Source organism: Lissotriton vulgaris, chromosome 8 (genome assembly GCF_964263255.1).
Source record: "Lissotriton vulgaris chromosome 8, aLisVul1.2, whole genome shotgun sequence".
Lineage (NCBI taxonomy): Eukaryota > Metazoa > Chordata > Amphibia > Caudata > Salamandridae > Lissotriton > Lissotriton vulgaris.
The window spans coordinates 1,532,026,486-1,532,052,790 of NC_141696.1; the positions used below are offsets into that span (position 1 = coordinate 1,532,026,486).

The 26,305-nt window shown below is 41.2% G+C and overlaps 5 non-coding genes across 5 annotated transcripts; all 5 read right to left on the bottom strand.

Moving 5' to 3' along the window:
- Positions 1–1,152: 1,152 nt before the first annotated feature.
- Positions 1,153–1,225, bottom strand: TRNAF-GAA (transfer RNA phenylalanine (anticodon GAA)). The gene has a single exon. It is a non-coding gene; the product is annotated as a tRNA-Phe (tRNA).
- Positions 1,226–10,745: 9,520 nt separating this feature from the next.
- TRNAF-GAA (transfer RNA phenylalanine (anticodon GAA)) lies at positions 10,746–10,818 on the bottom strand. Its single transcript has one exon. It is a non-coding gene; the product is annotated as a tRNA-Phe (tRNA).
- A 459-nt stretch (positions 10,819–11,277) lies between these two features.
- TRNAF-GAA (transfer RNA phenylalanine (anticodon GAA)) lies at positions 11,278–11,350 on the bottom strand. The gene has a single exon. It is a non-coding gene; the product is annotated as a tRNA-Phe (tRNA).
- A 2,202-nt stretch (positions 11,351–13,552) lies between these two features.
- On the bottom strand, positions 13,553–13,625 carry TRNAF-GAA (transfer RNA phenylalanine (anticodon GAA)). The gene has a single exon. It is a non-coding gene; the product is annotated as a tRNA-Phe (tRNA).
- A 6,275-nt stretch (positions 13,626–19,900) lies between these two features.
- TRNAF-GAA (transfer RNA phenylalanine (anticodon GAA)) lies at positions 19,901–19,973 on the bottom strand. The gene has a single exon. It is a non-coding gene; the product is annotated as a tRNA-Phe (tRNA).
- Between the last annotated feature and the right edge of the window lie 6,332 nt (positions 19,974–26,305).

The window sequence follows — 26,305 nt, forward strand, 5'->3', positions numbered from 1 at the left end:
CGGGATTGAACCAGGGACCTTTAGATCTTCAGTCTAACGCTCGCCCAACTGAGCTATTTCGGCCTGCTTATAGCTGTGGTCTTCATACTTTAATTTAAACCATTTAACAAAATAGATGCAGGACCTGGATTTTTAACCTCATATGGTAGAGATATGTTTTAAGGAGTCCTGTATCATTCCGCAATTAACTGGTGCAATGGGTAAATAGCATTTTTTGGATCCAGGTTAGGTAGTTGTTTTTTTAACTCTGAATGGACTAGCACTATATTACCCAGATATATTTGGCATGAGTAGGTAAGCAATGTCATCTGACTACTGACATCTGTGTTCAAGGGGAAGTGGAAGGTAATGCAGACAAGAGTTTACTTTACAAAAAAGCATGAAATGGGAAATATTCATTGTCAAACCTGAAGGTAAGAGAGGTGGAAGCAAGTTTAGAAGGAGGACATAAAGCAAAGTCTATGTTAAATTGATTGTGTTGTAGATCAGTTGGAAAAAATTTGATGAATAGAGAAAAAGAACTACAGCTGATCCCAAGACCTATTTTGTTAGAAGCAAGGAACCTCTCAACTGTGCCGAAACCGGGGATTGAACCAGGGACCTTTAGATCTTCAGTCTAACGCTCTGCCAACTGAGCTAGTTCGGCCTTCTGATAGCTGGGGTCTTCATACTTTAATTTGAACCATTTAACAAAATAGATGCAGGACCTGGATTTTTAACCTCATATGGTAGAGATATGTTTTAAGGAGTCCTGTATCATTCCCCAGTTAACTGGTGCAATGGGTAAATAGCATTTTTGGGATCCAGGTTAGGTAGTTGTTTTTTTAACTCTGAATGGACTAGCACTATATTACCTAGATATATTTGGCATGAGTAGGTAAGCAATGTCATCTGACTACTGACATCTGTGTTCAAGGGGAAGTGGAATGTGATGCAGACAAGAGTTTACTTTACAAAAAAGGACGAATGGGAAACATTCATTGTCAAACCTGAAGGCAAGATAGGTGGAAGAAAGTTTAAAAGGAGGACAGAAGCAAAGTCTATGTTGAATTGATCATTTTGTAGATCAGTTGATAAAAATGTTGATAGAGAAAAAAGTACTACAGCTGATTCCAAGACCTATTTTGTTAGAAGCAAGGAACCTCTCAACAGTGCCGAAACCCGGGATTGAACCAGGGACCTTTAGATCTTCAGTCTAACGCTCTCCCAACTGAGCTATTTCGGCCTTCTCATAGCTGGGGTCTTCATACTTTAATTTGAACCATTTAACAAAATAGATGCAGGACCTGGATTTTTAACCTCATATGGTAGAGATATGTTTTAAGGAGTCCTGTATCATTCCCCAGTTAACTGGTGCAATGGGTAAATAGCATTTTTGGGATCCATGTTAGGTAGTTGTTTTTTTAACTCTGAATGGACTAGCACTATATTACCCAGATATATTTGGCATGAGTAGGTAAGCAATGTCATCTGACTACTGACATCTGTGTTCAAGGGGAAGTGGAATGTGATGCAGACAAGAGTTTACTTTACAAAAAAGGCCGAAATGGAAAACATTCATAGTCAAACCTGAAGGCAAGATAGGTGGAAGAAAGTTTAAAAGGAGGACAGAAAGCAAAGTCTATGTTGAATTGATCATTTTGTAGATCAGTTGATAAAAATGTTGATTGAGAAAAAAGTACTACAGCTGATTCCAAGATCTATTTTGTTAGAAGCAAGGAACCTCTCAACTGTGCCGAAACCCGGGATTGAACCAGGGACCTTTAGATCTTCAGTCTAACGCTCTCCCAACTTAGCTATTTCGGCCTGCTTATAGCTGTGGTCTTCATACTTTAATTTAAACCATTTAACAAAATAGATGCAGGACCTGGATTTTTAACCTCATATGGTGAGATATGTTTTAAGGAGTCCTGTATCATTCCGCAATTAACTGGTGCAATGGGTAAATAGCATTTTTGGGATCCAGATATATTTGGCATGAGTAGGTAAGCAATGTCATCTGACTACTGACATCTGTATTCAAGGGGAGGTGGAAGGTAATGCAGACAAGAGTTTACTTTACAAAAAAGCATGAAATGGGAAATATTCATTGTCAAACCTGAAGGTAAGAGAGGTGGAAGCAAGTTTAGAAGGAGGACATAAAGCAAAGTCTATGTTAAATTGATTGTGTTGTAGATCAGTTGGAAAAAATTTGATGAATAGAGAAAAAGTACTACAGCTGATTCCAAGACCTATTTTGTTAGAAGCAAGGAACCTCTCAACTGTGCCGAAACCCGGGATTGAACCAGGGACCTTTAGATCTTCAGTTTAACGCTCTCCCAACTGAGCTATTTCGGCCTGCTTATACCTGTGGTCTTCATGCTTTAATTTAAACCATTTAACAAAATAGATGCAGGACCTGGATTTTTAACCTCATATGGTAGAGATATGTTTTAAGGAGTCCTGTATCATTCCGCAATTAACTGGTGCAATGGGTAAATAGCATTTTTTGGATCCAGGTTAGGTAGTTGTTTTTTTTAACTCTGAATGGACTAGCACTATATTACCCAGATATATTTGGCATGAGTAGGTAAGCAATGTCATCTGACTACTGACATCTGTGTTCAAGGGGAAGTGGAAGGTAATGCAGACAAGAGTTTACTTTACAAAAAAGCATGAAATGGGAAATATTCATTGTCAAACCTGAAGGTAAGAGAGGTGGAAGCAAGTTTAGAAGGAGGACATAAAGCAAAGTCTATGTTAAATTGATTGTGTTGTAGATCAGTTGGAAAAAATTTGATGAATAGAGAAAAAGAACTACAGCTGATCCCAAGACCTATTTTGTTAGAAGCAAGGAACCTCTCAACTGTGCCGAAACCCGGGATTCAACCAGGGACCTTTAGATCTTCAGTCTAACGCTCGGCCAACTGAGCTATTTCAGCCTTCTGATAGCTGGGGTCTTCATACTTTAATTTGAACCATTTAACAAAATAGATGCAGGACCTGGATTTTTAACCTCATATGGTAGAGATATGTTTTAAGGAGTCCTGTATCATTCCCCAGTTAACTGGTGCAATGGGTAAATAGCATTTTTGGGATCCAGGTTAGGTAGTTGTTTTTTTTAACTCTGAATGGACTAGCACTATATTACCCAGATATATTTGGCATGAGTAGGTAAGCAATGTCATCTGACTACTGACATCTGTGTTCAAGGGGAAGTGGAATGTGATGCAGACAAGAGTTTACTTTACAAAAAAGGACAAAATGGAAAACATTCATAGTCAAACCTGAAGGCAAGATAGGTGGAAGAAAGTTTAAAAGGAGGACAGAAAGCAAAGTCTATGTTGAATTGATCATTTTGTAGATCAGTTGATAAAAATGTTGATAGAGAAAAAAGTACTACAGCTGATTCCAAGACCTATTTTGTTAGAAGCAAGGAACCTCTCAACTGTGCCGAAACCCGGGATTGAACCAGGGACCTTTAGATCTTCAGTCTAACGCTCTCCCAGCTTAGCTATTTTGGCCTGCTTATAGCTGTGGTCTTCATACTTTAATTTAAACCATTTAACAAAATAGATGCAGGACCTGGATTTTTAACCTCATATGGTGAGATATGTTTTAAGGAGTCCTGTATCATTCCGCAATTAACTGGTGCAATGGGTGAATAGCATTTTTGGGATCCAGGTTAGGTAGTTGTTTTTTTAACTCTGAATGGACTAGCACTATATTACCCAGATATATTTGGCATGAGTAGGTAAGCAATGTCATCTGACTACTGACATCTGTGTTCAAGGGGAAGTGGAAGGTAATGCAGACAAGAGTTTACTTTACAAAAAAGCATGAAATGGGAAATATTCATTGTCAAACCTGAAGGTAAGAGAGGTGGAAGCAAGTTTAGAAGGAGGACATAAATCAAAGTCTATGTTAAATTGATTGTGTTGTAGATCAGTTGGAAAAAATTTGATGAATAGAGAAAAAGTACTACAGCTGATTCCAAGACCTATTTTGTTAGAAGCAAGGAACCTCTCAACTGTGCCGAAACCCGGGATTGAATCAGGGACCTTTAGAGCTTCAGTCTAACGCTCTCCCAACTGAGCTATTTCGGCCTGCTTATAGCTGTGGTCTTCATACTTTAATTTAAACCATTTAACAAAATAGATGCAGGACCTGGATTTTTATCCTCATATGGTAGAGATATGTTTTAAGGAGTCCTGTATCATTCCGCAATTAACTGGTGCAATGGGTAAATAGCATTTTTTGGATCCAGTTTAGGTAGTTGTTTTTTTTATGGCTGAGATACCCGCCACCCCCTCTCAACACAATCCCCAAATGAGGGAAACCGGAAACAGTTCTTGAAGTTTTTTGGAAGTGGGAGGGAGTGACCCTCCCGGCCGTATTTATTAAAACAAAAAATTAAAACATTTAAACATTAATGTACAATTTCATACCACACTGCGATGTTTGGCTAACCTTAACAGATTCTCTAATACAGAGGTTCTCCTAGCCGATCTAACATCCTACAAAACATTTACTTGAAATATTGAAATTGTACATCCTAACGTTTAAGGGCCAACGGCAAGGTCGTAACCGGTGTCAAGATCCCTAACCAGACATACCCCGCCCACTTGGGAGGGGCGACAGCACTGAGGCGTACTCACGTGCAACTACTACAATTTCCCTTGTCTTGACGGGGGCACTTATCAACTCGACGCCAGTTAAAGGTCGTTCGAAGACTCGTGTGAGGTATCTAGAAGGTATCGTAGACCTCCCCCCAACCCCACACAACTTACCGCATCTGCCGTCGCAGATGTCACTGGCCCCGGGAAATTCCCCAGGAGGGGGCTGTAACCCCTCCTACACAGGAAGGGGCCTTGACCGCCTTTCCTCTTCTTCCGGCGACCCATCCTTAGAAGGGACCGCCTCCCCGTTGAGGGGCCAAAGGCCACCTCCCCCGAGCGCTCCCATCCGTGTTGGGTGACGCCCACTCATAGGGATCTTCCAATTAGTGCTCACCGATCATGACCTTACCGCCACAGGCCGGATAGTTGACCGGCTATCCGGACCCCCCAAAAAACTCCTACCTAAAGGTCATGTTTCAAAGATTTCAACCATGCTAAGAGGTCCCCTAAGAACAACTCATTCCCCACCCAAGACAAATGCACACCATCCCCCGAATACATCCTGTCATCATTAATACAGCTATGAGAAATAGAATGCAATGTCCTGGAACGGAACAACCTACTCACTTTATTGTTAAGCTTTCTAACAGAGTGATTCAAAGCAGGTATAGAGATAGCCCCCCGCCACACCTTTCGTGGAATCAAATGGGACCATGCAATTGTGCACCCCGGAACTCTCCTCGCCAACCAACTTACAGTGGAAAGCATTGCCTCCAGGAGTAGTCGTCTACCGATGGTGACCAAATCATTGCCCCCAACATGCACTATTACTATAGACGGCGGTGACCTTGTCCGCCCTAACAAACCCTCAAAGAATGTTTGAAACTGGTCAATACAGAGACCGCCCCTTCCGTAGAAGGACATCCTGTACCCGTATTCCCCAGCTACGTGAATCATATCACCTGCTTTGAATACGTCCGCGGCACGCCTCACGTATGAGTGGCCCACGACCCACACCTCCTTTTTCACAGCCGGTGATGTCTGACCGCTGGCCCGGTGTAGGGTCGACTGCATAGTCCGCCCCGCCTCGTAGGCTTGCGTAACTGAAACCAAACAAAAAACAAGAAGCGTGAGTAAAAAGTACATAATTACAGCTTCACAACATGTGCAACCGCACATATCTTTTATAACAATTGGAGGACCAACGCCCCATTCGTTTCACTTGCTCAACATCAAGACCCCTGGCTGTAGCTTCCGTAGCAGCCCCTATCCGAAAGGAATGGGTCCCAAATTCGCCCGGGTTCAAGCCCGCAGCGGCAACTGACATCGCAAGCACCCGCTGAAACTGAAATTTCGTCAGTGGGGTGGCGTCCGCGTGTCTTAACAAAGTCCCCCCCCATGATGCCACCCTTCGTGCTAGGTAATCCTCTAAACACTTTACCGGACATATGGAGGACCCAGGAATCCTGCGTACGACGACGCAGTCACCCATCCCATCTTGGTCAGTCTTAGACTTTACAAAGGAGACAGTCATCGTTTCTCCCCTGATCTGAACATGTTCCCGGCACAAACCCCCCGCCACATCCAGTTTGTTCCTTGCAACTAGTTCGCTTACTCGCATTGCTCCGTGAAATGTTAGCGTAAACGTGGCTCGGAACAGCACTGCCTCAAACTGAGATGAACATGTGGCAGGAAGTGTAGCCAACAACTGGGACAATCTATCCAAACCTATCGGGCGCCTTTCATCTACTCTGCGACCCTCAAGGCGTTGCCACCCACGCAGCGCTTTCTGTACAACGAAAGACGCTGTTGGGTCCTGGATAGCGTGTGCTCTGGCAATAAAGGAAATGGCAGCACGATGCCTCTGGGCCGTAGCCACCGATTTCCCAGCCCTACGTAAGGACATCAGGAAATTCACCACCCATTCCTCATGACCCCAAAGTTGCTCTCTATCACTCCCCAAAAAGGCTAAATAGGCCCGAAACGCCCCTTCATATGCCTTCCTCGTCCTTGGTGCTAGACTCTCTCCCACGAGGTGACGAAGTTCGGGGCACCGAGAGACCAGAGAGCTTCGGTAAAGGGTGCCGGCTCCGGGTCCGCTGAGGGAAGGAAACCCGAAAAAGCCTGCATTTGAAAACGAGACAGTGCGTCAGCTGCCTGATTCATCACCCCTGGCACATGTTTTGCTCTGAATAGCACGTTCAATTGCATACATAGTAACACAATTTCTTTAAGCAGTCTTAAGATCAGTTTACAACGTGCTGCCTGACTATTGATGCACTCGACCACGGTCATATTGTCCGACCAAAATATGACCGAGTGATTTTTGAACCCATCGGGCCATGTTCTCAAGGCCACCAAGATGGGAAACAGTTCGAGGAAAGCAATATTACTCGTCAGACCCCTCTCATGCCACCAAGTCGGCCATCTTTGTGCCGACCATTTCGTGCCGAAAATGGCGCCAAAACCTATGCTTCCCGCAGAATCTGTCCATAGCCCCAGCTCCTCAGAAGACACGGCTGGTTTATTCCAGACGATTCTACCATTGAAATCCGCCAAGAATGCTAACCAAATACGCATGTCCTGGCGGATCTCGGCCGATAGTCTCGTGCGATGATGGCCTTCTTTAAGGCCGACCATCGCTTGGGCAATTGAACGGGAAAAGGGGCGGGCCATTGGTATTACCCTCAGGGCAAAATTCAACTGTCCCACCACCTGCTGTAATTGTTGCAGCGTAACTTTTGATGCATTTATACACAGTTGCAGCGCAGCCCTGAACTTCAAGACTTTCTCGGCTGGCAAACGGAAACACCCCTCAATGGAGTCCAACTCGATCCCCAGAAACTCGAGGCAAGTCGTAGGACCCACTGTTTTACCCGGCGCCAATGGCACACCTAACTGTTTCATCAACACACAAAATTCGGCCAAGGCCCGGCCACATTCAAGACCCCCGGCTGCCCCAAGAAATAAGAAATCATCAAGGTAGTGCATTACATCTTGGAAACCCGTTTTCTTTGTGAAAACCCATTGTAGAAAACTACTGAATTTCTCGAAATAAGCACAGGATATAGAACACCCCATTGGCATACACCTATCCATGTAATAACAACCCTGAAACATGAAACCTAGGAGACGCTGGTCGTCTGGGTGTACCGGGAGCAATCGGAACGCTGACTCGATATCTGATTTCGCCATCAGCGCCCCGGGCCCCAGGCGATTCAAAATGGCTACGGCCTCATCGAAGGATGCGTACCGCACCGAACACACTTCTGGATCGATTGCCTCATTTACGGAAAGACCTCGTGGAGCTGATAAATTATGAATTAGTCGGAACTCTCCAGGGTCTTTCTTGGGGACTACCCCTAAGGGAGAACAAACAAAATTCTGGACTGGGGGTAGACTAAACGGGCCAGCGACCCGACCTCGAGTCACCTCTTTCCGGATCTTATCCCGTACTACGGTTGTATGCTGCAAGACGGAAAGTTGGTTTTTACACTTATCCACACCCTGAAAGTCCCCTACCGGGATGCGGAAACCATACGAAAAACCGTTTCGCAGCACCCCAGCAGAAGTACGATCCGGGTAATCACTGAGCCAAGGGATCATTGCCAGGGTATCAATGGGAGTGGGTAAAGGCGCCCCTCGGACTATATTAGACCTGTTTGGCACCTCCTCTCCCCCCGTTATCACCCGTTCTGGCTCTGCACGAGGTCTCAGGATGGGACGACCCACAACTACTACATTCATGTTTGAATTTACACGATCCCTGCGGTCTCGTACATTTTCCTCTGTTGTAATTAAAACAGAAACCCTTCCTTCCGGTATTGCCGGTAGGTTTCGAGTGATCGTCGGCCCCCGAACCTGATCGAAAGGGCGTCCCCGCATATTGTCGGGAGGATTCACCCACATTACTTCCTACCAACGGCATTTTCAACATTCCTGACTCCTTCATTTTATCCCAAGTCAAGGCATCATAACAATCCCAGGTTAAACTTTTATTATGCTCCTTTTCCTTTCTGAACATATTATCGTAACAAAACCAATGATTACCCTGGTGCGATGTCGAGTACCCCATGATTCGTGATTGGTAGATTGGGAACTCGGAAAGCAACTCAGGCCTACGTTCCCCCAGGATTGATGTAAAGATTCCCCAGGCATTGCCCCAATTGGCGATATTCTCATTCACCTTAAAGGCGGCCATCTTTGCGCGCCAAACACTCGGATGCATGAGGTCCTTCTGACTCTTTACATGCTCCACCTCATAATGATCAACAAGTAACGAAAAAATGTTCACATACTCCCCCGCCCAAATCTTCTCCTTAATTGCCAAAGGAACATGTTGCCCCAACTTTTCTCTCCGAGAGGGTGTTGACTCATCCCTCGCGATCGGCAATGGCCGCTTACCTGCACCTGACGCTGCCTCTGTGGTCGCAACCGTCCCTGGTGTCTTGTCCCCCACTGCAGCCGGCACGGGCACCTTGGCTGCTTCCCGTTTCTCACGCAATTGCTTAATCAGCTCCTGCGCTTCGACAGCCGTGGCGCCCTCGTTACCTTTTCCCAACCACGCTGCCAATTGTGCTGCCAACTCGGGCGGCATATCATCCTCGGACACGGGGGTGATCGGATTCCCCTCCTCTGGCACGGGAGTTGGAGCCTCGAGCGGAGCACTGGGACCGGGGATCTCCTCTCCCGTTGCCCCCCTCCTGGGCCTCTTGTTTTTCCCTCCCGGGGCTGCTCCCGCCAAAGGACGTTTTGGACCCCTTTCCTCATTCTTGTCCACCCGCTTCTTTAGCTCGGACATCTCTTTCATGATAACCTGCAGCATCTGGTCGGTATTCATGCGCTTTCCAACCTTCTTCGGCATTCTCCAACAAAGTAACTGAAAAACAAACAAGAACGATTAAAACGCTCAAAATTGGCTCTTCGTTCCGTCTCGAGCTCACGTGCAGCGGGGAGGTGCAGCTTCAGAGCACAGGAACAAGAGGATGTCTTCTGGTCTTGCGTCTCTTTTTATCCATCTTCAGGGCGGGCGTAAACCCGCCCCTGCCTGCCCCGAGGGCGTGGCCGGCGGCGTCCGTGTCTAGGCCAGCCCACTCAAGGGCGGGAAAAAGCGCGCCCCGGCTACGCCGCTTCGGGCATACCAGCCGAGACGCGCCTCCCGCCCAAAAATGGCTTCCCGGGGGGATCGAGGCACTCTGCCATACGTTCGGGGGGACCGAGTGGTCGCCCCTTTCCAAACTCTGAATGGACTAGCACTATATTACCCAGATATATTTGGCATGAGTAGGTAAGCAATGTCATCTGACTACTGACATCTGTGTTCAAGGGGAAGTGGAAGGTAATGCAGACAAGAGTTTACTTTACAAAAAAGCATGAAATGGGAAATATTCATTGTCAAACCTGAAGGTAAGAGAGGTGGAAGCAAGTTTAGAAGGAGGACATAAAGCAAAGTCTATGTTAAATTGATTGTGTTGTAGATCAGTTGGAAAAAATTTGATGAATAGAGAAAAAGAACTACAGCTGATCCCAAGACCTATTTTGTTAGAAGCAAGGAACCTCTCAACTGTGCCGAAACCCGGGATTGAACCAGGGACCTTTAGATCTTCAGTCTAACGCTCGCCCAACTGAGCTATTTCGGCCTGCTTATAGCTGTGGTCTTCATACTTTAATTTAAACCATTTAACAAAATAGATGCAGGACCTGGATTTTTAACCTCATATGGAAGAGATATGTTTTAAGGAGTCCTGTATCATTCCCCAGTTAACTGGTGCAATGGGTAAATAGCATTTTTGGGATCCAGGTTAGGTAGTTGTTTTTTTAACTCTGAATGGACTAGCACTATATTACCCAGATATATTTGGCATGAGTAGGTAAGCAATGTCATCTGACTACTGACATCTGTGTTCAAGGGGAAGTGGAATGTGATGCAGACAAGAGTTTACTTTACAAAAAAGGACGAAATGGAAAACATTCATAGTCAAACCTGAAGGCAAGATAGGTGGAAGAAAGTTTAAAAGGAGGACAGAAAGCAAAGTCTATGTTGAATTGATCATTTTGTAGATCAGTTGATAAAAATGTTGATAGAGAAAAAAGTACTACAGCTGATTCCAAGACCTATATTGTTAGAAGCAAGGAACCTCTCAACTGTGCCGAAACCCGGGATTGAACCAGGGACCTTTAGATCTTCAGTCTAACGCTCTCCCAACTGAGCTATTTCGGCCTTCTGATAGCTGGGGTCTTCATACTTTAATTTGAACCATTTAACAAAATAGATGCAGGGCCTGGATTTTTAACCTCATATGGTGAGATATGTTTTAAGGAGTCCTGTATCATTCCGCAATTAACTGGTGCAATGGGTAAATAGCATTTTTGGGATCCAGATATATTTGGCATGAGTAGGTAAGCAATGTCATCTGACTACTGACATCTGTATTCAAGGGGAGGTGGAAGGTAATGCAGACAAGAGTTTACTTTACAAAAAAGCATGAAATGGGAAATATTCATTGTCAAACCTGAAGGTAAGAGAGGTGGAAGCAAGTTTAGAAGGAGGACATAAAGCAAAGTCTATGTTAAATTGATTGTGTTGTAGATCAGTTGGAAAAAAATTTGATGAATAGAGAAAAAGTACTACAGCTGATTCCAAGACCTATTTTGTTAGAAGCAAGGAACCTCTCAACTGTGCCGAAACCCGGGATTGAACCAGGGACCTTTAGATCTTCAGTCTAACGCTCTCCCAACTGAGCTATTTCGGCCTGCTTATAGCTGTGGTCTTCATACTTTAATTTAAACCATTTAACAAAATAGATGCAGGACCTGGATTTTTAACCTCATATGGTAGAGATATGTTTTAAGGAGTCCTGTATCATTCCGCAATTAACTGGTGCAATGGATAAATAGCATTTTTTGGATCCAGGTTAGGTCGTTGTTTTTTTAACTCTGAATGGACTAGCACTATATTAACCAGATATATTTGGCATGAGTAGGTAAGCAATGTCATCTGACTACTGACATCTGTGTTCAAGGGGAAGTGGAAGGTAATGCAGACAAGAGTTTACTTTACAAAAAAGCATGAAATGGGAAATATTCATTGTCAAACCTGAAGGTAAGAGAGGTGGAAGCAAGTTTAGAAGGAGGACATAAAGCAAAGTCTATGTTAAATTGATTGTGTTGTAGATCAGTTGGAAAGAATTTGATGAATAGAGAAAAAAAACTACAGCTGATCCCAGGATCTATTTTGTTAGAAGCAAGGAACCTCTCAACTGTGCCGAAACCCGGGATTGAACCAGGGACTTTTAGATCTTCAATCTAACGCTCGGCCAACTGAGCTATTTCGGCCTTCTGATAGCTGGGGTCTTCATACTTTAATTTGAACCATTTAACAAAATAGATGCAGGACCTGGATTTTTAACCTCATATGGTAGAGATATGTTTTAAGGAGTCCTGTATCATTCCCCAGTTAACTGGTGCAATGGGTAAATAGCACTTTTGGGATCCAGGTTAGGTAGTTGTTTTTTTAACTCTGAATGGACTAGCACTATATTACCAGATATATTTGGCATGAGTAGGTAAGCAATGTCATCTGACTACTGACATCTGTGTTCAAGGGGAAGTGGAATGTGATGCAGACAAGAGTTTACTTTACAAAAAAGGACAAAATGGAAAACATTCATTGTCAAACCTGAAGGCAAGATAGGTGGAAGAAAGTTTAAAAGGAGGACAGAAAGCAAAGTCTATGTTGAATTGATCATTTTGTAGATCAGTTGATAAAAATGTTGATAGAGAAAAAAGTACTACAGCTGATTCCAAGACCTATTTTGTTAGAAGCAAGGAACCTCTCAACTGTGCCGAAACCCGGGATTGAACCAGGGACCTTTAGATCTTCAGTCTAACACTCTCCCAACTGAGCTATTTCGGCCTTCTGATAGCTGGGGTCTTCATACTTTAATTTGAGCCATTTAACAAAATAGATGCAGGACCTGGATTTTTAACCTCATATGGTAGAGATATGTTTTAAGGAGTCCTGTATCATTCCCCAGTTAACTGGTGCAATGGGTAAATAGCATTTTTGGGATCCAGGTTAGGTAGTTGTTTTTTTAACTCTGAATGGACTAGCACTATATTACCCAGATATATTTGGCATGAGTAGGTAAGCAATGTCATCTGACTACTGACATCTGTGTTCAAGGGGAAGTGGAATGTGATGCAGACAAGAGTTTACTTTACAAAAAAGGACGAAATGGAAAACATTCATAGTCAAACCTGAAGGCAAGATAGGTGGAAGAAAGTTTAAAAGGAGGACAGAAAGCAAAGTCTATGTTGAATTGATCATTTTGTAGATCAGTTGATAAAAATGTTGATTGAGAAAAAAGTACTACAGCTGATTCCAAGATCTATTTTGTTAGAAGCAAGGAACCCCTCAACTGTGCCGAAACCCAGGATTGAACCAGGGACCTTTAGATCTTCAGTCTAACGCTCTCCCAACTTAGCTATTTCGGCCTGCTTATAGCTGTGGTCTTCATACTTTAATTTAAACCATTTAACAAAATAGATGCAGGACCTGGATTTTTAACCTCATATGGTGAGATATGTTTTAAGGAGTCCTGTATCATTCCGCAATTAACTGGTGCAATGGGTAAATAGCATTTTTGGGATCCAGATATATTTGGCATGAGTAGGTAAGCAATGTCATCTGACTACTGACATCTGTATTCAAGGGGAGGCGGAAGGTAATGCAGACAAGAGTTTACTTTACAAAAAAGCATGAAATGGGAAATATTCATTGTCAAACCTGAAGGTAAGAGAGGTGGAAGCAAGTTTAGAAGGAGGACATAAAGCAAAGTCTATGTTAAATTGATTGTGTTGTAGATCAGTTGGAAAAAATTTGATGAATAGAGAAAAAGTACTACAGCTGATTCCAAGACCTACTTTGTTAGAAGCAAGGAATCTCTCAACTGTGCCGAAACCCGGGATTGAACCAGGGACCTTTAGATCTTCAGTCTAACGCTCTCCCAACTGAGCTATTTCGGCCTGCTTATAGCTGTGGTCTTCATGCTTTAATTTAAACCATTTAACAAAATAGATGCAGGACCTGGATTTTTAACCTCATATGGTAGAGATATGTTTTAAGGAGTCCTGTATCATTCCGCAATTAACTGGTGCAATGGGTAAATAGCATTTTTTGGATCCAGGTTAGGTAGTTGTTTTTTTAACTCTGAATGGACTAGCACTATATTACCCAGATATATTTGGCATGAGTAGGTAAGCAATGTCATCTGACTACTGACATCTGTGTTCAAGGGGAAGTGGAAGGTAATGCAGACAAGAGTTTACTTTACAAAAAAGCATGAAATGGGAAATATTCATTGTCAAACCTGAAGGTAAGAGAGGTGGAAGCAAGTTTAGAAGGAGGACATAAAGCAAAGTCTATGTTAAATTGATTGTGTTGTAGATCAGTTGGAAAAAATTTGATGAATAGAGAAAAAGAACTACAGCTGATCCCAAGACCTATTTTGTTAGAAGCAAGGAACCTCTCACCTGTGCCGAAACCCGGGATTGAACCAGGGACCTTTAGATCTTCAGTCTAACGCTCGGCCAACTGAGCTATTTCGGCCTTCTGATAGCTGGGGTCTTCATACTTTAATTTGAACCATTTAACAAAATAGATGCAGGACCTGGATTTTTAACCTCATATGGTAGAGATATGTTTTAAGGAGTCCTGTATCATTCCCCAGTTAACTGGTGCAATGGGTAAATAGCATTTTTGGGATCCAGGTTAGGTAGTTGTTTTTTTAACTCTGAATGGACTAGCACTATATTACCCAGATATATTTGGCATGAGTAGGTAAGCAATGTCATCTGACTACTGACATCTGTGTTCAAGGGGAAGTGGAATGTGATGCAGACAAGAGTTTACTTTACAAAAAAGGACAAAATGGAAAACATTCATAGTCAAACCTGAAGGCAAGATAGGTGGAAGAAAGTTTAAAAGGAGGACAGAAAGCAAAGTCTATGTTGAATTGATCATTTTGTAGATCAGTTGATAAAAATGTTGATAGAGAAAAAAGTACTACAGCTGATTCCAAGACCTATTTTGTTAGAAGCAAGGAACCTCTCAACTGTGCCGAAACCCGGGATTGAACCAGGGACCTTTAGATCTTCAGTCTAACGCTCTCCCAGCTTAGCTATTTTGGCCTGCTTATAGCTGTGGTCTTCATACTTTAATTTAAACCATTTAACAAAATAGATGCAGGACCTGGATTTTTAACCTCATATGGTGAGATATGTTTTAAGGAGTCCTGTATCATTCCGCAATTAACTGGTGCAATGGGTAAATAGCATTTTTGGGATCCAGGTTAGGTAGTTGTTTTTTTAACTCTGAATGGACTAGCACTATATTACCCAGATGTATTTGGCATGAGTAGGTAATCAATGTCATCTGACTACTGACATCTGTGTTCAAGGGGAAGTGGAAGGTAATGCAGACAAGAGTTTACTTTACAAAAAAGCATGAAATGGGAAATATTCATTGTCAAACCTGAAGGTAAGAGAGGTGGAAGCAAGTTTAGAAGGAGGACATAAATCAAAGTCTATGTTAAATTGATTGTGTTGTAGATCAGTTGGAAAAAATTTGATGAATAGAGAAAAAGTACTACAGCTGATTCCAAGACCTATTTTGTTAGAAGCAAGGAACCTCTCAACTGTGCCGAAACCCGGGATTGAATCAGGGACCTTTAGAGCTTCAGTCTAACGCTCTCCCAACTGAGATATTTCGGCCTGCTTATAGCTGTGGTCTTCATACTTTAATTTAAACCATTTAACAAAATAGATGCAGGGCCTGGATTTTTAACCTCATATGGTAGAGATATGTTTTAAGGAGTCCTGTATCATTCCCCAGTTAACTGGTGCAATGGGTAAATAGCATTTTTGGGATCCAGGTTAGGTAGTTGTTTTTTTAACTCGAAATGGACTAGCACTATATTACCTAGATATATTTGGCATGAGTAGGTAAGCAATGTCATCTGACTACTGACATCTGTGTTCAAGGGGAAGTGGAATGTGATGCAGACAAGAGTTTACTTTACAAAAAAGGACGAAATGGGAAACATTCATTGTCAAACCTGAAGGCAAGATAGGTGGAAGGAAGTTTAAAAGGAGGACAGAAAGCAAAGTCTATGTTGAATTGATCATTTTGTAGATCAGTTGATAAAAATGTTGATAGAGAAAAAAGTACTACAGCTGATTCCAAGACCTAATTTGTTAGAAGCAAGGAACCTCTGAACTGTGCCGAAAACCGGGATTGAACCAGGGACCTTTAGATCTTCAGTCTAACGCTCTCCCAACTGAGCTATTGCGGCCTGCTTATAGCTGTGGTCTTCATACTTTAATTTAAACCATTTAACAAAATAGATGCAGGACCTGGATTTTTAACCTCATATGGTAGAGATATGTTTTAAGGAGTCCTGTATCATTCCGCAATTAACTGGTGCAATGGGCAAATAGCAGTTTTGGGATCCAGGTTAGGTAGTTGTTTTTTTAACTCTGAATGGACTTGCACTATATTACCCAGATATATTTGGCATGAGTAGGTAAGCAATGTCATCTGACTACTGACATCTGTATTCAAGGGGAGGTGGAAGGTAATGCAGACAAGAGTTTACTTTACAAAAAAGCATGAAATGGGAAATATTCATTGTCAAACCTGAAGGTAAGAGAGGTGGAAGCAAGTTTAGAAGGAGGACATAAAGCAAAGTCTATGTTAAATTGATTGTGTTGTAGATCAGTTGGAAAAAATTTGATGAATAGAGAAAAAGTACTACAGCTGATTCCAAGACCTATTTTGTTAGAAGCAAGGAACCTCTCAACTGTGCCGAAACCCGGGATTGAACCAGGGACCTTTAGATCTTCAGTCTAACGCTCTCCCTACTGAGCTATTTCGGCCTGCTTATACCTGTGGTCTTCATACTTTAATTTAAACCATTTAACAAAATAGATGCAGGACCTGGATTTTTAACCTCATATGGTAGAGATATGTTTTAAGGAGTCCTGTATCATTCCGCAATTAACTGGTGCAATGGGTAAATAGCATTTTTTGGATCCAGTTAGGTAGTTGTTTTTTTAACTCTGAATGGACTAGCACTATATTACCCAGATATATTTGGCATGAGTAGGTAAGCAATGTCATCTGACTACTGACATCTGTGTTCAAGGGGAAGTGGAAGGTAATGCAGACAAGAGTTTACTTTACAAAAAAGCATGAAATGGGAAATATTCATTGTCAAACCTGAAGGTAAGAGAGGTGGAAGCAAGTTTAGAAGGAGGACATAAAGCAAAGTCTATGTTAAATTGATTGTGTTGTAGATCAGTTGGAAAAAATTTGATGAATAGAGAAAAAGAACTACAGCTGATCCCAAGACCTATTTTGTTAGAAGCAAGGAACCTCTCAACTGTGCCGAAACCCGGGATTGAACCAGGGACCTTTAGATCTTCAGTCTAACGCTCGGCCAACTGAGCTATTTCGGCCTTCTGATAGCTGGGGTCTTCATACTTTAATTTGAACCATTTAACGAAATAGATGCAGGACCTGGATTTTTAACCTCATATGGTAGAGATATGTTTTAAGGAGTCCTGTATCATTCCCCAGTTAACTGGTGCAATGGGTAAATAGCATTTTTGGGATCCAGGTTAGGTAGTTGTTTTTTTTAACTCTGAATGGACTAGCACTATATTACCCAGATATATTTGGCATGAGTAGGTAAGCAATGTCATCTGACTACTGAAATCTGTGTTCAAGGGGAAGTGGAATGTGATGCAGACAAGAGTTTACTTTACAAGAAAGGACAAAATGGAAAACATTCATAGTCAAACCTGAAGGCAAGATAGGTGGAAGAAAGTTTAAAAGGAGGACAGAAAGCAAAGTCTATGTTGAATTGATCATTTTGTAGATCAGTTGATAAAAATGTTGATAGAGAAAAAAGTACTACAGCTGATTCCAAGACCTATTTTGTTAGAAGCAAGGAACCTCTCAACTGTGCCGAAACCCGGGATTGAACCAGGGACCTTTAGATCTTCAGTCTAACGCTCTCCCAGCTTAGCTATTTTGGCCTGCTTATAGCTGTGGTCTTCATACTTTAATTTAAACCATTTAACAAAATAGATGCAGGACCTGGATTTTTAACCTCATATGGTGAGATATGTTTTAAGGAGTCCTGTATCATTCCGCAATTAACTGGTGCAATGGGTAAATAGCATTTTTGGGATCCAGGTTAGGTAGTTGTTTTTTTAACTCTGAATGGACTAGCACTATATTACCCAGATATATTTGGCATGAGTAGGTAAGCAATGTCATCTGACTACTGACATCTGTGTTCAAGGGGAAGTGGAAGGTAATGCAGACAAGAGTTTACTTTACAAAAAAGCATGAAATGGGAAATATTCATTGTCAAACCTGAAGGTAAGAGAGGTGGAAGCAAGTTTAGAAGGAGGACATAAAGCAAAGTCTATGTTAAATTGATTGTGTTGTAGATCAGTTGGAAAAAATTTGATGAATAGAGAAAAAAAACTACAGCTGATCCCAGGATCTATTTTGTTAGAAGCAAGGAACCTCTCAACTGTGCCGAAACCCGGGATTGAACCAGGGACTTTTAGATCTTCAATCTAACGCTCGGCCAACTGAGCTATTTCGGCCTTCTGATAGCTGGGGTCTTCATACTTTAATTTGAACCATTTAACAAAATAGATGCAGGACCTGGATTTTTAACCTCATATGGTAGAGATATGTTTTAAGGAGTCCTGTATCATTCCCCAGTTAACTGGTGCAATGGGTAAATAGCACTTTTGGGATCCAGGTTAGGTAGTTGTTTTTTTAACTCTGAATGGACTAGCACTATATTACCAGATATATTTGGCATGAGTAGGTAAGCAATGTCATCTGACTACTGACATCTGTGTTCAAGGGGAAGTGGAATGTGATGCAGACAAGAGTTTACTTTACAAAAAAGGACAAAATGGAAAACATTCATTGTCAAACCTGAAGGCAAGATAGGTGGAAGAAAGTTTAAAAGGAGGACAGAAAGCAAAGTCTATGTTGAATTGATCATTTTGTAGATCAGTTGATAAAAATGTTGATAGAGAAAAAAGTACTACAGCTGATTCCAAGACCTATTTTGTTAGAAGCAAGGAACCTCTCAACTGTGCCGAAACCCGGGATTGAACCAGGGACCTTTAGATCTTCAGTCTAACACTCTCCCAACTGAGCTATTTCGGCCTTCTGATAGCTGGGGTCTTCATACTTTAATTTGAGCCATTTAACAAAATAGATGCAGGACCTGGATTTTTAACCTCATATGGTAGAGATATGTTTTAAGGAGTCCTGTATCATTCCCCAGTTAACTGGTGCAATGGGTAAATAGCATTTTTGGGATCCAGGTTAGGTAGTTGTTTTTTTAACTCTGAATGGACTAGCACTATATTACCCAGATATATTTGGCATGAGTAGGTAAGCAATGTCATCTGACTACTGACATCTGTGTTCAAGGGGAAGTGGAATGTGATGCAGACAAGAGTTTACTTTACAAAAAAGGACGAAATGGAAAACATTCATAGTCAAACCTGAAGGCAAGATAGGTGGAAGAAAGTTTAAAAGGAGGACAGAAAGCAAAGTCTATGTTGAATTGATCATTTTGTAGATCAGTTGATAAAAATGTTGATTGAGAAAAAAGTACTACAGCTGATTCCAAGATCTATTTTGTTAGAAGCAAGGAACCCCTCAACTGTGCCGAAACCCAGGATTGAACCAGGGACCTTTAGATCTTCAGTCTAACGCTCTCCCAACTTAGCTATTTCGGCCTGCTTATAGCTGTGGTCTTCATACTTTAATTTAAACCATTTAACAAAATAGATGCAGGACCTGGATTTTTAACCTCATATGGTGAGATATGTTTTAAGGAGTCCTGTATCATTCCGCAATTAACTGGTGCAATGGGTAAATAGCATTTTTGGGATCCAGATATATTTGGCATGAGTAGGTAAGCAATGTCATCTGACTACTGACATCTGTATTCAAGGGGAGGCGGAAGGTAATGCAGACAAGAGTTTACTTTACAAAAAAGCATGAAATGGGAAATATTCATTGTCAAACCTGAAGGTAAGAGAGGTGGAAGCAAGTTTAGAAGGAGGACATAAAGCAAAGTCTATGTTAAATTGATTGTGTTGTAGATCAGTTGGAAAAAATTTGATGAATAGAGAAAAAGTACTACAGCTGATTCCAAGACCTACTTTGTTAGAAGCAAGGAATCTCTCAACTGTGCCGAAACCCGGGATTGAACCAGGGACCTTTAGATCTTCAGTCTAACGCTCTCCCAACTGAGCTATTTCGGCCTGCTTATAGCTGTGGTCTTCATGCTTTAATTTAAACCATTTAACAAAATAGATGCAGGACCTGGATTTTTAACCTCATATGGTAGAGATATGTTTTAAGGAGTCCTGTATCATTCCGCAATTAACTGGTGCAATGGGTAAATAGCATTTTTTGGATCCAGGTTAGGTAGTTGTTTTTTTAACTCTGAATGGACTAGCACTATATTACCCAGATATATTTGGCATGAGTAGGTAAGCAATGTCATCTGACTACTGACATCTGTGTTCAAGGGGAAGTGGAAGGTAATGCAGACAAGAGTTTACTTTACAAAAAAGCATGAAATGGGAAATATTCATTGTCAAACCTGAAGGTAAGAGAGGTGGAAGCAAGTTTAGAAGGAGGACATAAAGCAAAGTCTATGTTAAATTGATTGTGTTGTAGATCAGTTGGAAAAAATTTGATGAATAGAGAAAAAGAACTACAGCTGATCCCAAGACCTATTTTGTTAGAAGCAAGGAACCTCTCACCTGTGCCGAAACCCGGGATTGAACCAGGGACCTTTAGATCTTCAGTCTAACGCTCGGCCAACTGAGCTATTTCGGCCTTCTGATAGCTGGGGTCTTCATACTTTAATTTGAACCATTTAACAAAATAGATGCAGGACCTGGATTTTTAACCTCATATGGTAGAGATATGTTTTAAGGAGTCCTGTATCATTCCCCAGTTAACTGGTGCAATGGGTAAATAGCATTTTTGGGATCCAGGTTAGGTAGTTGTTTTTTTAACTCTGAATGGACTAGCACTATATTACCCAGATATATTTGGCATGAGTAGGTAAGCAATGTCATCTGACTACTGACATCTGTGTTCAAGGGGAAGTGGAATGTGATGCAGACAAGAGTTTACTTTACAAAAAAGGACAAAATGGAAAACATTCATAGTCAAACCTGAAGGCAAGATAGGTGGAAGAAAGTTTAAAAGGAGGACAGAAAGCAAAGTCTATGTTGAATTGATCATTTTGTAGATCAGTTGATAAAAATGTTGATAGAGAAAAAAGTACTACAGCTGATTCCAAGACCTATTTTGTTAGAAGCAAGGAACCTCTCAACTGTGCCGAAACCCGGGATTGAACCAGGGACCTTTAGATCTTCAGTCTAACGCTCTCCCAGCTTAGCTATTTTGGCCTGCTTATAGCTGTGGTCTTCATACTTTAATTTAAACCATTTAACAAAATAGATGCAGGACCTGGATTTTTAACCTCATATGGTGAGATATGTTTTAAGGAGTCCTGTATCATTCCGCAATTAACTGGTGCAATGGGTAAATAGCATTTTTGGGATCCAGGTTAGGTAGTTGTTTTTTTAACTCTGAATGGACTAGCACTATATTACCCAGATGTATTTGGCATGAGTAGGTAATCAATGTCATCTGACTACTGACATCTGTGTTCAAGGGGAAGTGGAAGGTAATGCAGACAAGAGTTTACTTTACAAAAAAGCATGAAATGGGAAATATTCATTGTCAAACCTGAAGGTAAGAGAGGTGGAAGCAAGTTTAGAAGGAGGACATAAATCAAAGTCTATGTTAAATTGATTGTGTTGTAGATCAGTTGGAAAAAATTTGATGAATAGAGAAAAAGTACTACAGCTGATTCCAAGACCTATTTTGTTAGAAGCAAGGAACCTCTCAACTGTGCCGAAACCCGGGATTGAATCAGGGACCTTTAGAGCTTCAGTCTAACGCTCTCCCAACTGAGATATTTCGGCCTGCTTATAGCTGTGGTCTTCATACTTTAATTTAAACCATTTAACAAAATAGATGCAGGGCCTGGATTTTTAACCTCATATGGTAGAGATATGTTTTAAGGAGTCCTGTATCATTCCCCAGTTAACTGGTGCAATGGGTAAATAGCATTTTTGGGATCCAGGTTAGGTAGTTGTTTTTTTAACTCGAAATGGACTAGCACTATATTACCTAGATATATTTGGCATGAGTAGGTAAGCAATGTCATCTGACTACTGACATCTGTGTTCAAGGGGAAGTGGAATGTGATGCAGACAAGAGTTTACTTTACAAAAAAGGACGAAATGGGAAACATTCATTGTCAAACCTGAAGGCAAGATAGGTGGAAGGAAGTTTAAAAGGAGGACAGAAAGCAAAGTCTATGTTGAATTGATCATTTTGTAGATCAGTTGATAAAAATGTTGATAGAGAAAAAAGTACTACAGCTGATTCCAAGACCTAATTTGTTAGAAGCAAGGAACCTCTGAACTGTGCCGAAAACCGGGATTGAACCAGGGACCTTTAGATCTTCAGTCTAACGCTCTCCCAACTGAGCTATTGCGGCCTGCTTATAGCTGTGGTCTTCATACTTTAATTTAAACCATTTAACAAAATAGATGCAGGACCTGGATTTTTAACCTCATATGGTAGAGATATGTTTTAAGGAGTCCTGTATCATTCCGCAATTAACTGGTGCAATGGGCAAATAGCAGTTTTGGGATCCAGGTTAGGTAGTTGTTTTTTTAACTCTGAATGGACTTGCACTATATTACCCAGATATATTTGGCATGAGTAGGTAAGCAATGTCATCTGACTACTGACATCTGTATTCAAGGGGAGGTGGAAGGTAATGCAGACAAGAGTTTACTTTACAAAAAAGCATGAAATGGGAAATATTCATTGTCAAACCTGAAGGTAAGAGAGGTGGAAGCAAGTTTAGAAGGAGGACATAAAGCAAAGTCTATGTTAAATTGATTGTGTTGTAGATCAGTTGGAAAAAATTTGATGAATAGAGAAAAAGTACTACAGCTGATTCCAAGACCTATTTTGTTAGAAGCAAGGAACCTCTCAACTGTGCCGAAACCCGGGATTGAACCAGGGACCTTTAGATCTTCAGTCTAACGCTCTCCCTACTGAGCTATTTCGGCCTGCTTATACCTGTGGTCTTCATACTTTAATTTAAACCATTTAACAAAATAGATGCAGGACCTGGATTTTTAACCTCATATGGTAGAGATATGTTTTAAGGAGTCCTGTATCATTCCGCAATTAACTGGTGCAATGGGTAAATAGCATTTTTTGGATCCAGGTTAGGTAGTTGTTTTTTTAACTCTGAATGGACTAGCACTATATTACCCAGATATATTTGGCATGAGTAGGTAAGCAATGTCATCTGACTACTGACATCTGTGTTCAAGGGGAAGTGGAAGGTAATGCAGACAAGAGTTTACTTTACAAAAAAGCATGAAATGGGAAATATTCATTGTCAAACCTGAAGGTAAGAGAGGTGGAAGCAAGTTTAGAAGGAGGACATAAAGCAAAGTCTATGTTAAATTGATTGTGTTGTAGATCAGTTGGAAAAAATTTGATGAATAGAGAAAAAGAACTACAGCTGATCCCAAGACCTATTTTGTTAGAAGCAAGGAACCTCTCAACTGTGCCGAAACCCGGGATTGAACCAGGTACCTTTAGATCTTCAGTCTAACGCTCGGCCAACTGAGCTATTTCGGCCTTCTGATAGCTGGGGTCTTCATTCTTTAATTTGAACCATTTAACGAAATAGATGCAGGACCTGGATTTTTAACCTCATATGGTAGAGATATGTTTTAAGGAGTCCTGTATCATTCCCCAGTTAACTGGTGCAATGGGTAAATAGCATTTTTGGGATCCAGGTTAGGTAGTTGTTTTTTTTAACTCTGAATGGACTAGCACTATATTACCCAGATATATTTGGCATGAGTAGGTAAGCAATGTCATCTGACTACTGAAATCTGTGTTCAAGGGGAAGTGGAATGTGATGCAGACAAGAGTTTACTTTACAAGAAAGGACAAAATGGAAAACATTCATAGTCAAACCTGAAGGCAAGATAGGTGGAAGAAAGTTTAAAAGGAGGACAGAAAGCAAAGTCTATGTTGAATTGATCATTTTGTAGATCAGTTGATAAAAATGTTGATAGAGAAAAAAGTACTACAGCTGATTCCAAGACCTATTTTGTTAGAAGCAAGGAACCTCTCAACTGTGCCGAAACCCGGGATTGAACCAGGGACCTTTAGATCTTCAGTCTAACGCTCTCCCAGCTTAGCTATTTTGGCCTGCTTATAGCTGTGGTCTTCATACTTTAATTTAAACCATTTAACAAAATAGATGCAGGACCTGGATTTTTAACCTCATATGGTGAGATATGTTTTAAGGAGTCCTGTATCATTCCGCAATTAACTGGTGCAATGGGTAAATAGCATTTTTGGGATCCAGGTTAGGTAGTTGTTTTTTTAACTCTGAATGGACTAGCACTATATTACCCAGATATATTTGGCATGAGTAGGTAAGCAATGTCATCTGACTACTGACATCTGTGTTCAAGGGGAAGTGGAAGGTAATGCAGACAAGAGTTTACTTTACAAAAAAGCATGAAATGGGAAATATTCATTGTCAAACCTGAAGGTAAGAGAGGTGGAAGCAAGTTTAGAAGGAGGACATAAAGCAAAGTCTATGTTAAATTGATTGTGTTGTAGATCAGTTGGAAAAAATTTGATGAATAGAGAAAAAGTACTACAGCTGATTCCAAGACCTATTTTGTTAGAAGCAAGGAACCTCTCAACTGTGCCGAAACCCAGGATTGAACCAGGGACCTTTAGATCTTCAGTCTAACGCTCTCCCAGCTGAGCTATTTCGGCCTGCTTATAGCTGGGGTCTTCATACTTTAATTTAAACCATTTAACAAAATAGATGCAGGACCTGGATTTTTAACCTCATATGGTAGAGATATGTTTTAAGGAGTCCTGTATCATTCCCCAGTTAACTGGTGCAATGGGTAAATAGCATTTTTGGGATCCAGGTTAGGTAGTTGTTTTTTTAACTCTGAATGGACTAGCACTATATTACCCAGATATATTTGGCATGAGTAGGTAAGCAATGTCATCTGACTACTGAAATCTGTGTTCAAGGGGAAGTGGAATGTGATGCAGACAAGAGTTTACTTTACAAAAAAGGACAAAATGGAAAACATTCATAGTCAAACCTGAAGGCAAGATAGGTGGAAGAAAGTTTAAAAGGAGGACAGAAAGCAACGTCTATGTTGAATTGATCATTTTGTAGATCAGTTGATAAAAATGTTGATAGAGAAAAAAGTACTACAGCTGATTCCAAGACCTATTTTGTTAGAAGCAAGGAACCTCTCAACTGTGCCGAAACCCGGGATTGAACCAGGGACCTTTAGATCTTCAGTCTAACGCTCTCCCAGCTTAGCTATTTTGGCCTGCTTATAGCTGTAGTCTTCATACTTTAATTTAAACCATTTAACAAAATAGATGCAGGACCTGGATTTTTAACCTCATATGGTGAGATATGTTTTAAGGAGTCCTGTATCATTCCGCAATTAACTGGTGCAATGGGTAAATAGCATTTTTTGGATCCAGGTTAGGTAGTTGTTTTTTTAACTCTGAATGGACTAGCACTATATTACCCAGATATATTTGGCATGAGTAGGTAAGCAATGTCATCTGACTACTGACATCTGTGTTCAAGGGGAAGTGGAAGGTAATGCAGACAAGAGTTTACTTTACAAAAAAGCATGAAATGGGAAATATTCATTGTCAAACCTGAAGGTAAGAGAGGTGGAAGCAAGTTTAGAAGGAGGACATAAAGCAAAGTCTATGTTAAATTGATTGTGTTGTAGATCAGTTGGAAAAAATTTGATGAATAGAGAAAAAGTACTACAGCTGATTCCAAGACCTATTTTGTTAGAAGCAAGGAACCTCTCAACTGTGCCGAAACCCAGGATTGAACCAGGGACCTTTAGATCTTCAGTCTAACGCTCTCCCAGCTGAGCTATTTCGGCCTGCTTATAGCTGGGGTCTTCATACTTTAATTTAAACCATTTAACAAAATAGATGCAGGACCTGGATTTTTAACCTCATATGGTAGAGATATGTTTTAAGGAGGCCTGTATCATTCCCCAGTTAACTGGTGCAATAGGTAAATAGCATTTTTGGGATCCAGGTTAGGTAGTTGTTTTTTTAACTCTGAATGGACTAGCACTATATTACCTAGATATATTTGGCACGAGTAGGTAAGCAATGTCATCTGACTACTGACATCTGTGTTCAAGGGGAAGTGGAATGTGATGCAGACAAGAGTTTACTTTACAAAAAAGGACGAATGGGAAACATTCATTGTCAAACCTGAAGGCAAGATAGGTGGAAGAAAGTTTAAAAGGAGGACAGAAAGCAAAGTCTATGTTGAATTGATCATTTTGTAGATCAGTTGATAAAAATGTTGATAGAGAAAAAAGTACTACAGCTGATTCCAAGACCTATTTTGTTAGAAGCAAGGAACCTCTCAACTGTGCCG